This window comes from Balearica regulorum, chromosome 8 (genome assembly GCF_011004875.1).
Source record: "Balearica regulorum gibbericeps isolate bBalReg1 chromosome 8, bBalReg1.pri, whole genome shotgun sequence".
Classification (NCBI taxonomy): Eukaryota; Metazoa; Chordata; class Aves; order Gruiformes; family Gruidae; genus Balearica; species Balearica regulorum.
In genome coordinates this window covers 22657954-22674227 of record NC_046191.1, presented here as the reverse complement: position 1 = coordinate 22674227, position 16274 = coordinate 22657954, and positions in this window count along the sequence as shown.

Below are 16274 nucleotides of genomic sequence, written 5' to 3'. Positions count from 1 at the left end.
AGCATTTCTGGTTTCATTCTGGGATACCCAAGAGTCTTGCTTTTAGGACAAGGGGTAAAGGGTTTAAGCTGAAGGAGGGTCGATTTAGATTAGATGTTAGAAAGACATTCTTTACTGTTAGAGTGGTGAGGCACTGGAACAGGTTGCCCAGAGAAGCTGTGGAGGCTCCATCCCTGGAAGTGTTCAAGGCCAGGTTGGATGAGGCTTTGGGCAACGTGGTCTAGTGGAGGGTGTCCCTGCCCGCAGCAGGCGGGATTGGAACTAGATGATCTTTAAAGTCTCTCTAAAGTCTTAGTGACTCTTATCTATGAACCCCTGTGTTTTTGGGGATTCAGGTTGTTTTGATGTCTTTCGCTCTCTGTCTCCCTGTTTTTTAGAGTTTTTGTTTTATTTATGTATATGCATTTGGAGGTATTTTCAAAGTGGCACATCATAGGTAAAATTATAAACATGTTATAGATTGATATATTAAGGCACAATGTGTTAAGCGTGTGTAAATCTAAACTTGTTGCTTATTTCCATAATCAATCTTGACTTCTTTTCCAGTGACCCTCATTTTCTTGGAGTAACATTGCAAGAAGGGACAGCAATTTTTTCAAGCCATGTGTTTTCTGAAAATAATTTTATGTCAGAATTACTAAATACAAGGCAAATACTTATATAGCTGATTGTAAAATGCTCAGTAATGCTGCATATTGCAATGTTGTCTTGTTTGCATCCATCTTATTTTTATTAACTTAATATCTATTGTTGGCATTTTTGATCTACACTCTATTTTTATACTGTATTTTTATACTCTATTTTTAGTTAAATTAGAATATTCTCAGTAAAGGCCAAATTGTTTTGAGATTATAGTCTCTGTCAATGGTGACTCTTTATTTCTTCTTTTGTCTTTTCCTAGATCTTTTTGAACAGTGCATTTGAAATTACTCTCTCTAGTTTGGGCACAATAAATCATGAGAGTTCAAATTACCTAAGGTCAAAAACCTTTTTCCAGAAGGACTTGCATACTAGATGTATTAAGAAACGTGTTGTAACTCTTAAAAGGCAAAGTGATGAATAAGTTATCAAAGGAACTTTTAACAAGAGTGGAAGTAATATATATCCCACAGGAAGCTATTATGAGCCCATTAATACCACAAGCCAAAGTTTTACTTACTGAATATAATCTAAATTGCATTGACCTCGCCAACTATCAAGGGAAATACTTAGTTGCTGTGGTCTTATGGTTGATTCATTCCTTTGATTTCTCCAAATATCTTTCTTCCTCCCCTCTTTGTTTACATGAACAGTTCAAATTCAGTTACATAAGCCACAGTGATTTGGAAAGTCATTGTTCATAACAAGGTGATGTTCCTTGATGCCTATGAATAATAGAGAAAATCTTCTTGATGTTCCACATATGATGCCTCCAAACCTTAAGGTACTGGGACTTGAGCCATACTGTGCTCCATGTGCAATGCTCTTCTAGGCCCTCTGAGCACGTTAAGTTTTGGATACACCCTTCACAAAAGGCTGGGAGCAGCGTGGCCAGCACAGTGCTGAAGCAGCTACTCAGCTTTGCTGGAATTGGTAATTGGTATTTCTCAAGTTGAAGGCATGCTTGGGCAATTTGGGAAAAGATGGACAAAGGTACCTCGTGACTTACCTCACCTACGTACGAGTAAGAAATGGTGATTAAGGGAGTGAGATCTCTGTTGTGCAAACCATCTGTAAATCATGAATGCTAAGGTGCTGCTAAAGTCTGTCTGTGCACAGGGAGAAGAGGAAGCCTGTTTCCGGTGTGCAGGGGGCTGATGTACCTCTGTGTGTCTGCATGCATCTATACAAGTGCCTCATGAGGGAGCACTTTGCCTGTGCCCCAGCAGGACGTGCTGCTGGGATCGCTGGTGGCAGGTCTTTCCGGGCCATGACCAGGCCAGTGGCTGTGGTCAGCCAAGGGCGCTGTCCTACACACAGGCTCCCATCTTGAGGACCTGCACATGCAGCATCCCCAAAGCCTCTCACAGGACAACTGTGGTCTTCACCTGCTTTGCAAGTCAGGGCTGCCTGGGCAGGCGAGGCTGATGGTGGTTGTGCTGGGTGGCACAGCTTGCCGCAGCCCTCGTCCCACCTGTGCTATGCCATCTGCTCCCCAGCAGTCTATAATGCAGCCTCACCGCTGGTCCTGTGCTGACACCTCATCTGTCAGCCCCTAGGCCATCTCCTAGCTGGTGATGGCTGTTGTCTGACATTCTCCCCCTGCAGCTAGATGATGCCATGACTGAGTATGACTCCATCGCTGCTCTTTCCTTTCACTTTACCCTCACTTGCCATGGGATAATGGCAAACAGCTGTTTCCTCATGAGCTGTCTCATGTACATACAGCCACATGCTGGGACTTGCTCAACACCACTCCAGGTGGTTTTATGGCACACGGCTTTTGTTTCTCATCTTTTTTGGTAGAGAGGTTAGCTCATCCTCATGAGATAAATAAATGTATCCTCAGAATAGATATTATGCTACAGTTAACTACTACCAGCATTGATTTAACCTGGAAAGAGTTAATGCCATTTTTTCTCACAAAAAGGCATATTGTTTAAAGACAGGATTTTGCACTTTTGCTGCTTGAGAGAGTGAGACCTAATTCTGGTATATTTAAGGAAAATGTCTAGGACAAAGAAAAAAAAGTTTATCTTTGGACTGAATTGTCTCCAGAGGCAGTAGAACAGGGGTAGGGCTGCAAGCCTGTACTTTCCTTCTCAGGTAGTTAGTGTTTCTGGCACTTTGCACATCTTTGTTTTTAAACCTGGTGTCCTGTATTGTTCTCACACAGGAAAATTTTAAAAAAGAATATTAGGCAACTTGACTATTTTAAAATTCCTCATAGCACATAAACGTATTATTTAAAATATTTTGTATTTATATATTGCTTGTGTGTGTGCACTTATCATTGCCAAGCGGCGAGGGGAGCTCCGTTGCGAAGCACACTAGCTATTGAAAGTGGCTGGTCTTAGCTTTCCTGCCGCTGTGAGCGAAGGGGCTCACTGAGGGAATGTCAGAGTTCAGCACTCCCCATTTGACCACTACCAAATATCCTTCACTCACAGATTTTCCTAAAAAAAAAAAAAAAGGGAGCATGGGGTAAATATGAAGCAAAGAAACTTGATCAGTCGTGCTTGAGTCGGGCAAACTCCCTGCACCTAGGAGGTATCTTGAGGCAGTGGAGAATGATTCCTAAATTGTGACTTGTCTCAGCAGGGAGGCAAGTCTATGCCATTTCTGGTCAGTGAGGGAAGTCTTTGCAGTTACTCTTTTTTTTTTTTTTTTTTTTTTTAATAGTACAAGGGCTAAATATATGCCATATATTTTATGTTACTAGTTCCTTAACGAACTCAATCTAAAATATTTATTAGTCTCAATTATATTTTGGTAGGCCATTAACCCCAGTTCCCCTTTCATGCTCACCAAATTAAAATGTTATCCTAAGATACATAAGAAAAAAATCAATTAAATAGGATGAACTCTCAGACAATCCCACCCCTGCAATGAGAGAACAAAGCCAAGCATTGAGATGGATTTGTAACAATTAGCTTCTGTCAGACAAAAGCTTTTGAAGGATTCTGCTTCCTTATTTATCCTTTCTGTTCTGCATTTTTAGAGTGGTGCATTCAACAATCAATTGTACAGTACATACCAAATAGCCAAGCAGCCCTAGTAGATACTTATTATGTATGCTTTTCACATTTTTTGGCAGCTTCAGTTCTATGACTCATTTTATCATAAGCCTCCACTTTGATGGCCTTTAAACTATCTATCCATAGCTGTTAAAATGACTGCAAAGTTTGAAATCCTTTCTTGGCACAACTTAATTCTATAACCCAATTAAATCAGATGGTGTAAGTGATTCCTTGAGCAGTCTTGCTTGTATCCCTTATTACTCTGTCTTCATCTTTTCAAATAAAGTTTGAGGAAACCTAAAGTTTCTCTCTCCTTTGTTATCATGGAATGCAGCTAAAGCCTCTTTGTCATGAAAATGTATTTGATCAGCAGTTAATGGTTCACAGATTTAAAATAGAATGTTTAATTTGTCCATGACAAACTCGAAATGTATTTTTGGAATATGCATCAGATTCTTATGAGCATGGCTAGATTAGATTAACAAACCCTGCTGGGTCAGATATGGGCTTTAAGATGTCTGTTTACACTTGCTGTTGGTTTTGCTTTCCAGAGAGAACCCTTTGCGTGCGCCCTGCGTGTCCTTTTCAGTTGCTGCATGCGCGTAGAATGACAAAGCGTTCTGTGTGAGCCTCTCGGTATTGTTATAGTAGAAGGTGGTGTACGGAGCTAAAACGGTCATGCTAAACAGAATGACCATCTGTCTATGCCTGAAGTGCACCCTGATCCCATTTCTTGTTTGATTCCTATGTAGGAATCTGCTACTGCCCGCCGTTGGAAACAGAACCGCAGGTCTGCCCATGTACAGCAGTTCTGCATTTCAGTTTGAGATATCAAGCCATATGATCCCAAGGATGCAGGAGGAGCTGTAGTTATTTAGTTAGTTGTTATATCTAGGCAAACATGAGAGCAGGTTAACTTTTGCGATTCACTTCAGGGCAGGGAGCAACATTTGTTCCTGCCTAGTATTCTGCTGCTCTGTCTCCTGTCTGCTTAAAGCACATCCAAGCTGACTGGTGTTTTGGAAAGTTAACAGTTATCATGAAGATATTAGTGACAGATCTCTCTGGGCCCATATAATGCCATGTTTTTCTTTGATGTGTTATATGTAACAACTAAAACTTTATGACGATGAGTTTTACTCCTTTAAAGAATTCATATGTGATGTTACATGATATTGTTCTTGTGCTTAGCTGAAGTGGGATACTGCTGAGGTAGGAGGGAGTTTTGTCAGCAATGAGAGAGGTAAAAATGTTCTTTAGCTATGTTAGAAAACCTGCACTAGCAGCAGATCACCCCTGTTGTATATGTACGCAGTTATAATTTGATCGTATACTAATCTACGTTGGTGGCTACGTGAAGTTGATTTTATAATTTGCAGCTCTCGTGCCACAAAATTGGTTCATTCAGTGTTGGATCTAGACAGTAGGAGAAATAACTTTGAGGAATTTTGAGAACTTTAATATGTTTGGATAACTTCATGCAATGCATAGCTCAATACTAAGATGAGAATGTTGCATGTATTTGTGATGGTTCTGAGCAGACATCAACTAATTTTTATAGTATATCAAGCCAAGATTGGTATTAACCTTTTTTCCCTAAGTAAGAGATGAGCACTAATATCAGGTTGACTTACACCAGGTGAAAAAAAGAGCTAGTGTCAGAACCAAAGTGTAATTATTATTAATCCTGGGTTCTCATACATTTAATTGGTGCGCAGCTTTTTCTTGTTCAGTCTTTATTGCTGGGAAAAATCATTTAGGGCATACTTGTCTTCTTTGATTGTATTTGGGTATCATATCAGATAGATTATAAAAAATTAAACTCTTTTTCAGGAATTACGATGTATTTCTCTGTTCATCTAGCAGCACAGGAACTGCAGAGTTTTTAATTGACAATATTGGATAGAATCACAGTGCTAAAGAGAGATTTGAGGGATGTCTCCCTTCATTAGTATTTTCTATTAGTGCAGTTTAAAATGTGTAACACTTACTTGAAGAGCTACTAATGAAATACAAGTGTGGAGGCCAGATTGTGACCTTACTCTCCCACTGAGTTCATGACATTCAGAGGAATCAGGATGGGTTTGTATTGCAATGTTTTCAGTTTTGAATTTGTATCAGATAAGCTACTTTCTGTAACAAAACAAAACTTTTCTGAAACAAACTGCTTTATGCTAAAACCTTTTTTTTCCTTTTTTTTTGTAAAATCAAGTTAAAATTACTTATTGTCCATCCTCTTCATTAAGAACCAGTAGTTTTAAATGTGAAGTATATTTTATAATTAGAATCAGAAAAGCCAGGAGGAGGGTAAAATACTGGTTATTTAAAAATGATCACATAATCATGCTTTGAAACCTTTGCACGCTTAGGATTTTCAAATAGGAAGGGTTTCTCATTAATGCACAAGGAAATCGTATGTATTCTGCCAGTTAGCATTAATGGGGATGCCAAAATAAATCTCCTATTGCGTTGAGGGGATCTTAGAGTATAAACCACAATGGCATTTTTATACAAGTGCAAATGCAAAAATGTCTCTTTACAGAACTGAACATTTAAAGTGAGAATGCTGCATTAGGTGTTTATGGTGCGTAGCCAATAACGCAATTTAAGGTACAGTTTTCTCATTATCCCAGAAGTGGTGATGTAGCAATTTTTACTGTTGTTATTCTAAGTGTAAGTAAATATATTATTAAATATGCAAGAAAACAACACCAGTCATTTATGCAATTATCTAGATGCAAATTAGCACTGTATGTACTTAATAAATTTTTAGGCCAAGTACATAAATTCTCTGAGTAAATGAAATGAAGCAATTTTATTGTCTCCTTAAGGCTGATACAAGCCATTGGAAACAGAAATCTTGTCCTTGGTCATACTTTGTGCAAATAAATGTATAAAATATCATCTCCTAAATACATATGAGTAACATAGTATTGTGTTTGATAGGATGATGGACATAAAGATGTCAAAGAACAGCTAAGTCTAACTCAAAAAAATTAAGGTTATTACAAGAAAGTGTTAGTGGCAAAAATACAATTTGGGTCATCTTTGTGTTTTTAAAGAGACAGGAGTTTCTAATGTTCCACTTAATGCTTGTGCAAAATGGGACTCGGTAAGTGTGGCAAGTGCTTATATTAATGCAAAGTCTTTTCTGCTTCCCTGCCAAACCTCTTGGTGCATGGTGCCTTAGATTGTCACATCCTTTGCCATGCTGAGGACCCCCCCCATTTCCCAATCTGTAGCATGCCTTCCACTCCCAGTGCTGTAACCTCTGAAATAAGCTGCTGTAGCAGTATTAGTTTTCCAGGACCTCTGTGTCAGGATCCTTTCCCTTGTTTATTTTGCAGTTTTTCTCACGGCCTTGCACCTGCAAACCTTAATACTGCTTTTATGGCAGATTCTCCTGTGAGAATTGTCCCTTCTTTCTCTGCGTTTTCTTACTCATAATTTTACGAGCTTTTGTTTAGAATAGAGGAGGACCAGAATACAGAAAATAGCAGGTATTTGAATATCTGTTCAGTATTACCTAAGCATGCAATACTTGTGTCAACATGCACCTTAAGGATGCTAAAACCCACTAAAAACATCATAAATGGCAACTACCAACAGGGACTTTGAGAGGATCCTCATGAAAAGTGTGTAGTGCTGGGGGAAAATCATGGCCATGTTTATCACCACTCTCTGCTCTGGAGAGAGTAGCCTGAGGAAGATACTGTCCAGGGAGTTCATCACTGCTTTTGGCTGCTCACCACTGGGGACAGTGTCCCCTTCTCTCTCTCTTCCCCGCTCTGTCCTCCATTTGTACCCTAAGGTAACTTTGAAGTCTTTGAACTTGGAGCGTATGCCATGAACTATGGACCTGCTATGCTCCTATCTCAAAATCTTTTGTGCAGCATTGTTTTCCATGTATACATGAGAACAAACATGTGCCTGGTGGCTTTAAGAAATAGAGAACTATTATTTATGCAACAGTAAACTGGAGGCTCAGGCTAAGTTCAGGGCCTACTGTCTTGGGTGTGCCTGGGCACAGAATAGGTATGTTTACATGATGTAGTGTGGTACTATGCAGAGACACCCGAGAAGTATTTTTACTAAAGGCTTGCTCAGGTATTTGAGTTTTATAACTGTGACGCTGTTGAGAACACAGGGAAAGCACTGCACTTACATAGCTGTGTGTCTTCTGGTACCCAGATTAACCTGGGTTTCTCCACTTTGAACTGGACTGTGGATATTAACAGTAGTGATTACAAGTTCCTCCTCTTAGGGTCTTGTAGTTTAAATAAAAAAGATGGTAAGCATTTCACATGAAATGTTATTCCAAAGCATATAAATGGCAAAGCAAGAATGCAGCGCTCTCAAATTCCATACCTGTGTTCAGCCTACTGGTCTGCCTTGCTGCAGCTTGTGCTAAAATACTTTACATCCACCAACAGATTTGCATAATATTCAGTTCTGTGCTTGGGAACTTTTCATCCTGTTGCATAGAAACCTGTTTATAAAGAAGTTATGACATTACTGCGTAAGCACTAGCACAGTTCATCTGTTAGATGTTTGGTGGGAGTTAAACTACTAGTTCAGCTAAAATGAATGTATTTTTTTCCTAGCTTAATTAAAAGCACGCAAAGCAGGGCTGCTAGTTACCCTACAATGAAATTCCTTTCAGTTTGATCTTTCTGATTTGGGGACTTCTTATCCTAATTCCAGATTTCTGTATGCCTTCAAAATAATTTTAGAGCTAAATATAGAATACGGTCATGATCAGACTTGGCTAGTCTTCAACATCATTTTCAAAAAGATTTTTCAGAAGTCTGGACTGGTCAGATGTAGCTTGATAATTCTGCTTTTTCTGAGATGAATAAAGCTAGCTCTTAAAAAAAAATCTGACGCAATCTAATCTTTGGATGTCCCTTAACTCAAAAGAAAATGGAATCTTTCCAGAAGGAGTTCCAAAGAAACTCCAGAAAAAATTTGGAAGAGCTTTGAAAATTATAACCAGCTGGTTGTGAAGCAGCAGGCTGCTACTACAGAAAGTGCTGCAAAACTAATAATAGTGTGGAAAGAATGGCTAGCTAGCTTATGCTTTCAGAATATCTGTCTGAGTATACCCCCTTCGTCCGATACCCAAGTATTTCAGCTCAGGGGCCACCAGTGTAAATCATCCTTTTCAAGAATGTGAGGTATCAATGCATACCATGTAACACGTTCTTCACACTAACTAATCGTAACTACCATATCTTTAAGTTGACTGACCTCTGAAACACAACATAGAAGAACATTTTATTCTTGTTTAAAAAAAAGAACGCTGTATATACACAAAGAAAATTACTTCTCTCTTTTCTCTAGAAGATGGGAAGCCATGTAGTTTATAAAATGACAGTTTCACCGAGTATGCTTATAAAATTATATGCTTTACTTTGAATGCCTGTGCTGGTGGTACTTGGGCTCAGACGGGACACAGGGTATGGGAAGACTTATTTAAGACCTCAAAGATTTACATTAGTGCTGAATAATTCAATCTTTGATGCATTACCCATGTGAAATAGGTTACTGCTAAATGTTATTCCATAGACTGGCTCTTCCAGCCTCAGAGAGACTTGAGGGTTATGTGTACAGTGTGTAATATCAACACCATGGAGACAGAGATCTGTCCTGAATTAGGTCAGAAGTCTGTATGATACAGACATTATTAGGTCTTACCTATCCAATAAGGAATATTGACAAATATATCAGAAGGGTGGAACTGCATCCATTTTTAATTAGTCCTACTTACCATAAAACTAGCTTAGTTTCTTTGCACAGTGCTCAGCTGTATTGCCTGGCCCAATATACGTGTAATATCCATACATGTTACTTTTCCCCAGTGGTAACCCAATAAATACAAAGGAAAACCCAGAGTAATAGTGAATAGAGATGGCTTTACTGTGCATCTTTGTAATGCATCGTGCCACTTCTCTGTTTGCACTGACGTCTCCCGTTCTGTGCTGAAACGCACGGGGAGCACCCGGCCCGTCCCTCTGCCAAAGGGGTCTGTTTGTCAGGTAACACAAGTAGTGGAAGGTTAATTTGGGCAGCTCGGGGCATGTTTTTCCTCCTTAGACCAGCCAGTTAGCGGTATTGCAGGTATTCTTTCGGACTGGATACATCACCCCATATGTATTTTGGGCTCCTCTAAAGATGATGCCACAATTTAGGAACTAGTGATATCAGGCGATGAGTTAACAGAAATCGAGTCTCTTGTCAGATCCTAACCAGGGTCCCATCTGAAGACAACAGGAGGGGAGGAGAGAACAGTCTATTGCAGCTTGCAACTACGTAGCCATTACAATGTTATGTTATACAAGTGTTTTGAATGACAGGCAATGCGCTTATAAACAGGGGCCGGAAGTCTTGGCTTCAACATCTCAGTTCTTCTGCTATATAAACAGTGCCACAAGTCACACTCCAGGAGAGAAATCCAGGATTTTCTGTTCATTGCAGGAATATAAATTGGAAGAGCTGCTAAGCCAAGTGCTTGAAAACTAAACAGGTATTTTGATACATTCAAGCCATGAGGAGAAAAGGTTTCCTGATGTGACCGCTCAACATAGAGAAAATGTGAGCGGACGAGCACAGACTGTAAAATGCTTTGAAATAAGCAACTGAATAATAAGAGGATAAGGAACTAAAGAGATGCAAGAGAAGAAAAAATGAGAATGAGCAACTGAATAATAAGTAAGGAATAGAAAAGACCTAAAGGAAAAAGAAAAAAAAAAAAGGCGAACACAAGCTAAAGAGAGGATTTTGTAAACTAGAGCACAGGAAGAGGAGCAAGAACTGTTTTCTCACAGAGCTAGAGGCCACCAGACTGAAAAGAGTTCTGCCATCATTTCAAACCAAGGTGCCCAGAATGTGATATCTAAACCTAAATGTCAACACTTAAAATCAGTGGTCTGATTTCAAAAGCAATACAGGTCTTACTGGTCCAAGTTGATGCAGCACTGCTGTCCCATTGATTTTATACGTAATTAAGATCCTGGTTTTAGAAATATTCATAGTTTGACATGTTTGTTCATAGTTTACTGGTTTCCTCTGTAACTAAGTTACATTTTTTGTTTTCTATTGCTCAGAGAAAGTGACAAATCTAAAATCTTTTTTGTGATACAAAGAGGCAGTGAATGTTTTAGGTGGGGCAAATGTAATGCTTGTATTAATACATTGCTTGTGCTTTTCCTGAACTCTGGAATTCCCACTTCTGGATTTTTCTGTCCTTTCCAAATGGCTTCCAGGTTCGCCTTCCATCAGGCAATACTGTGTCATAGTCAACACGCTGTCACTCTTTAGATAAGTGACAGGCTTTGAGATCTCCAGCCAATCATTTGAAGTTTCTGTTCAGTGTAAATCATCTTTCTCGTATATAAAAGACACAGAGATTTGCTGGACTTCTATGAGAACAGAGATATGTTTCAGATGTGTTGTGGTCAAAGTCCACAGGAGCTCAGGACAATGTCCACTGTTCACCGGTCCTGTGGGATCTTACCTCTTGCACATGGTATGGAATCAGCTGTTCATTTCATTATCTTCTTATTAGCTTAACACCTGATGTGGGTGTGTATAGAGAGAGATAGCTGTATATATACACAGCTCTATAACTAGTAGTTCTGGGTCATTTTGGCAAAATAGCACCATATGTTTGAAAGGAAATAAAAGTATGTAATGCAATTTGACCACCCATGTTCCAAGCAGTCAGCTTTTACTTAAACACAAAGATTGCTTAGTTAACTTTAAAAGGCCTCCTACTTCCAAATGCTTTATACTTTCTCTTGAAAGGCAAAATAGATCTGATTTTACAATATGATTTCTGTAAATATAAGGCAGATTTTTTAGAGATTTTAAATACCCATGACATCCATCACTATTGATTTAGAATAGTTAAAAATAACCAGTATAAGGATCACTAATCTTGCTTTCCAGAATAGTAAAAGAAAGTGCTTTTACATATGCATGTTGTATAAAGCTATCAGTCTTACTAGGGGAATTAAAACACAGAAGGAAATATATTTAGTCACTGTACAATTGCTCCAGCAGGAGGAAGACAGAATTGGTTTAAGAAATTTTTGTTCATTTCTTCAATCAGAAATATGAGACAAAATATTTATTGAGTTTCACCCAAATGAACTTAGGCTTGTCATGTGTGTTATTCTCTATATTTATGAATATGCCAGCAGAAATATAAGACAGATTTAAGTGGCAGGAAGCCGGACAGGAGCGAAGCTGCAAAAAGTTCTGGGAAGAAGCACTAGGATTAAGCAGTTGTAATGATAGCACTATTTGTCTTGTTCCACTAGGATCCTTAATCAAAATAAAACATGTTTTTCCCTTGATCCTTCATTGTTATTGCATGCGCACATACATATGCAACAGTTAAGCAGTGCAAAGGCAGCGCAGAACCCATTTCCTCCCAGTCTAATCTTTAATTGTGAGTAATGAAGAATATAAAATAATGTGCATGTAAAAATAGGAAACATCTTTATAAATTTCAATTCCCATGAAAAGCAAAATCAAAGTTGTATGTATGTGCTTTACAGCATATCTTCAATGTCTTCTCTTTCTTTGAGATGCAGCTTCTTTGTAACAAATTTTTTTTAACCATCTTGGAATGTACTCTGGCAACAAAAGCTTGAAAGAAACACTTCTAGACTTCAGTAAAGCTTTTGATATGCTATCACCTGGGAAATCATGTAGATAGAATAAAATGAAGACCAGGACAAGAAATATAATGTGTCTGAAGGGCTGCTTGGAGAGCAGAGGATGAGATATGTGGAGGGGAACTTACCAAACCGGAGGAGTTCCTTAAAGATCTGTGTTGGAGTGGTCGAAAGTAGTAATAAAATGGTATGGTGATGAAATTGCCTTGAAAAAAAAAAGCAAGCTGGAAGGCATTATTAGGGTATTATACACAAAAAACCAAAATTATATTTCAGTGAAATTATAGAAAGAAAAGTTTAATAACACTCATTATTAATGTACATTCAGGGTTTAATTACAAGCTTTCAGCTGTACAACAAACAGTTCTGCAAACTGGAGGTTCTCATTGATTGGTGATGAGTAGATTATCTGAATATACCTTTATGCATCCCAGATGACTGGGAGCCATGAGTGTGCCAAGAGCATGAACAACAACCACTGTGAGCTTGTGTGTGTCACATGATCTATTTTGAGTACGTGCACGGAACTGAAGCTATCAGTGTTCAAGGCACTGTTCAGTTCTTACCTAAAAATACTGCGTATAACTCTGGAATACTGAATTCAGGCTAGAGTGGAGAGGAGCTGTGGTATCTAACAGTAGCTGCAGAAATACTAGCAGCAGACATGGAGTGGTAGTTCTACAAAGAGCTGATGGCCGCAGAGCTGTGCAGCCTCACCAGCTCAGTCCCGGAAGCTATGCAGTGCCCTAACATGGCAGTTAGCTCCTAATTAGCTCAGGCTCTCTGCAGGTGTATTGACCTGAATAGTTCTTTTGAATTTCTGCAAGTTAAGGGTCAGCATTGATATATGAACAAATAAGTGTTAAACTGCAGGTAAATAATTTTAAGCTGGAAATAAGACAATTTCTAGCACTGAGAAATGATATCTGAAGTTCTGAGGAACAATCTCACCACCAGGAGCTGAGAGATTGAACACCGTATGCTGTTTAAAGATGGATTTGACATGTTTAAGGAAAAGACTACATTTAATACTTATCTGCAGCGTAGGGGATTGAATCAAAGGCTGCAGGTCCTTTCCCAGTCATCTTCTAGTGAAGCTAGTTTGTTATTTCCTAGGTACTGATCTTATGCTTCCACTTTTCTTCACTAAACCTGATAGTTGTTTATAATTTTTGATGAAAGCAGCACCAAATTTTCTTATCTCTACGCACACCATATAATTCACACAATGGTACTATTGACACAGGTTGCCTAAGTAGATACAGCATAATACTCCTGTCTTATTGCACATCTCCCTGGTATTTGTTTTCAATGTAATGATAAAGTAAAGCCTGGTGCCTTCTACTGTCCTCCTCTGGGCAACAAGGAAATGCTTTTTTTTCTACTGATGAAAAAAATTTGATGTACGTTTTTATATGTAAAACTAGGTCCATGCCGCATGGAAGTTGTCACGCTGCAGTGTTTCTAGCTGAGTATTAGTTCTCATGTAATGTTTGACAGTATGAAATACTCGAATCCAGTCACAGGATATGCATCTGACCAGAACAGATGTAAATGTAATGCTCTAGCTTACTCTTTAAATTTAGTGGAAAGTCAAGATGTTGTTAAGTAGCATGTTAACCAGCTGGATTTGCTTAAAAAATTAGCTTCTAATAGATTCTTGTGATGAGGTTTAATGCTCTGGTGTGAAGGTTGACCCAAGGATTTCCCACTTTTTGATTTGCTCTAAAAGGGGTTCTCTTACCCCCAAACTGCCTGTACTGAATGGAATAGTTTTTGCAATTCTAGTGTCTGTACAGAGGGATCAGCAAGTGAACGTCATGTCCTGTCAGACACCATCTCTGTGTTCTCTAAGACATTCAGCTCAGGTCAGTGCTTGACCTAAAGAGGGTTAAATAAAAATAACTGGTTTATGTTGTATTAATATTAATGAATGGTTTGGTGTTGTATTAAGCAGTGACTCCTTAGGCAACACATCTTTGTTTCAGTTGCTTTCTGTTGTAGTTTTGGTTAACATTGCTTATCATCTGGTGCAGTGCTCGCTCACCTTTCAGGAATGAATCTGTTCTGCCTATTAAACATCTATTGATACAGTTTTGTGTGTCGTAAAGGCCTTTGAAACCGAATTTGATGTACTTGAGAATAATCTTGATTCTTTCAAACCCCTTGTGTGCAATTTAAGGAAACATTGGTATCTGTTAAAAATTTAGAGGAGAAAAGCAGCGGATTTACAATCCCTGAGAGAAGGTTGTAAACTCTTACTGGGGTGCTTATAAAAGGACATTATCACATTTGAAAAGCTGAGGCAGTGGAAAACAACCTTCAGAGCTGTAATCTTCAGGGCTGCTTTTTCTCCTTGGGAAACCAGTTTTCTGTAACCCTTTTTTTTTTTTATGCAAGAAACTATTTTTCTTTCTTGTTTCAGTTTTTTAAATTATCATTTCAGATATGGTGGTGGTGCAGCAGAGCAGACACTAACAGCTTTGCAAATAGTAATCCTAAACCTGCACTTATTGGCATGCAGTGATGTCAAGTTTTTGATAGATATATAGAGAGAAGTAAAAAGACTTTTAACAGCATAGGAATACTTTATGGTTTTAGGCCAGGACAGTTCAATGTGTGTGAGCCTCAGCTGTTGCATAGCCTGCTCTGAGAAATTAATTGTCAATCTCAAGCTAGGTTTTGCTGGACTTGCTTCCACATTATGAAAAGTGAAATCATCATACTTCTTGCTTTTTTGGTGACGTTACAAGAAAGACTAAACAGGAATGAGACATGAAGACTGAGCCCATCCGGTGATGTGGCTTGTCCAAGCTGTGAGTGCTGATAAAGAGGCTCAAATTAGGTAGGAGAGTAAGGGTAGTTGTAGTCTATCACTGCTCTAGCAACCAGAGATATACTATCTATACTATATAGAGAGAACAGCTAATAAGAGTAGTATTCATACAAAATGAATTCACATGAAGGAAATAAACACCAGTGTCATCTGTTGTACTTACCTGTTTCTGAATATTAGTAGCCATTACTCTCCCTTTTATCTGGACACCTTAAGCACCCATTTTTAAGCATTCATCTCATCATTGTTATGAAGTATTTTATGCTTTGTTCCCAAAAGGTATCAGGAAGATATCTGACAGATTATCTGTGAAGATCATGCTGAAGATAGTCAGGTGTAATTGAAAATCCTCCCTGTTACAATATTCAGAAAAAGAGGAAAATTAGTTGTAGCTTCAAAATTGTTAGCAACTTGTATAGCTGCCTGTGCTTCCAGCTTAGAAATCAAAAAGCATCCTATGGTGGAAAAAAAAAATAAAAATCCTTAACTATGCTATAAAATTGTTGTAAATAACCTGAAATATGTGTAGAATTATTAACTGAACAATGACAAATATAAACATTTGTCAGTAAAATGTTAAGATTTATTTTGCTCATCATGTTGCAGACAAGTAGTAAAGGGTGCCTGCCCAGATAGCTCACTATGTGCATGATATGGCATCATTTAAATTATTTGACCAAATCAGCTAACATGATAATATAAAGGATTCTCATTAATACCTGCCTATTATATTTAGGAAGAATCCTGAGATTTGAAGATTTTATGCGTGAGCCAGAAAAGGATTGTACTCAGACCAGTAATTAAAATATCTTTTCAGTTCTAATGGTCTAATATTGAAATTCCAGCTGTGTGAAAGGCTTGTATCACTTTGTATCTCTAGCTTGAAAGAGCTGAAAATTTTTTTATGTTCAAAAAATAATAGGCTTTCCCTGAGGAAGCCATTAGGTATCTTTCATCTGTATGGTTTTCCCCTAGTGCTTCAGTTCTTTATAATCTTCAATTCTGTAAAAGTTAATATTATTAGTTTAATTTGCACCAGATGAATGGTGATTCTTTTATAAACCACTTAAAGCAAAGCCATCCCAATGTAACTGA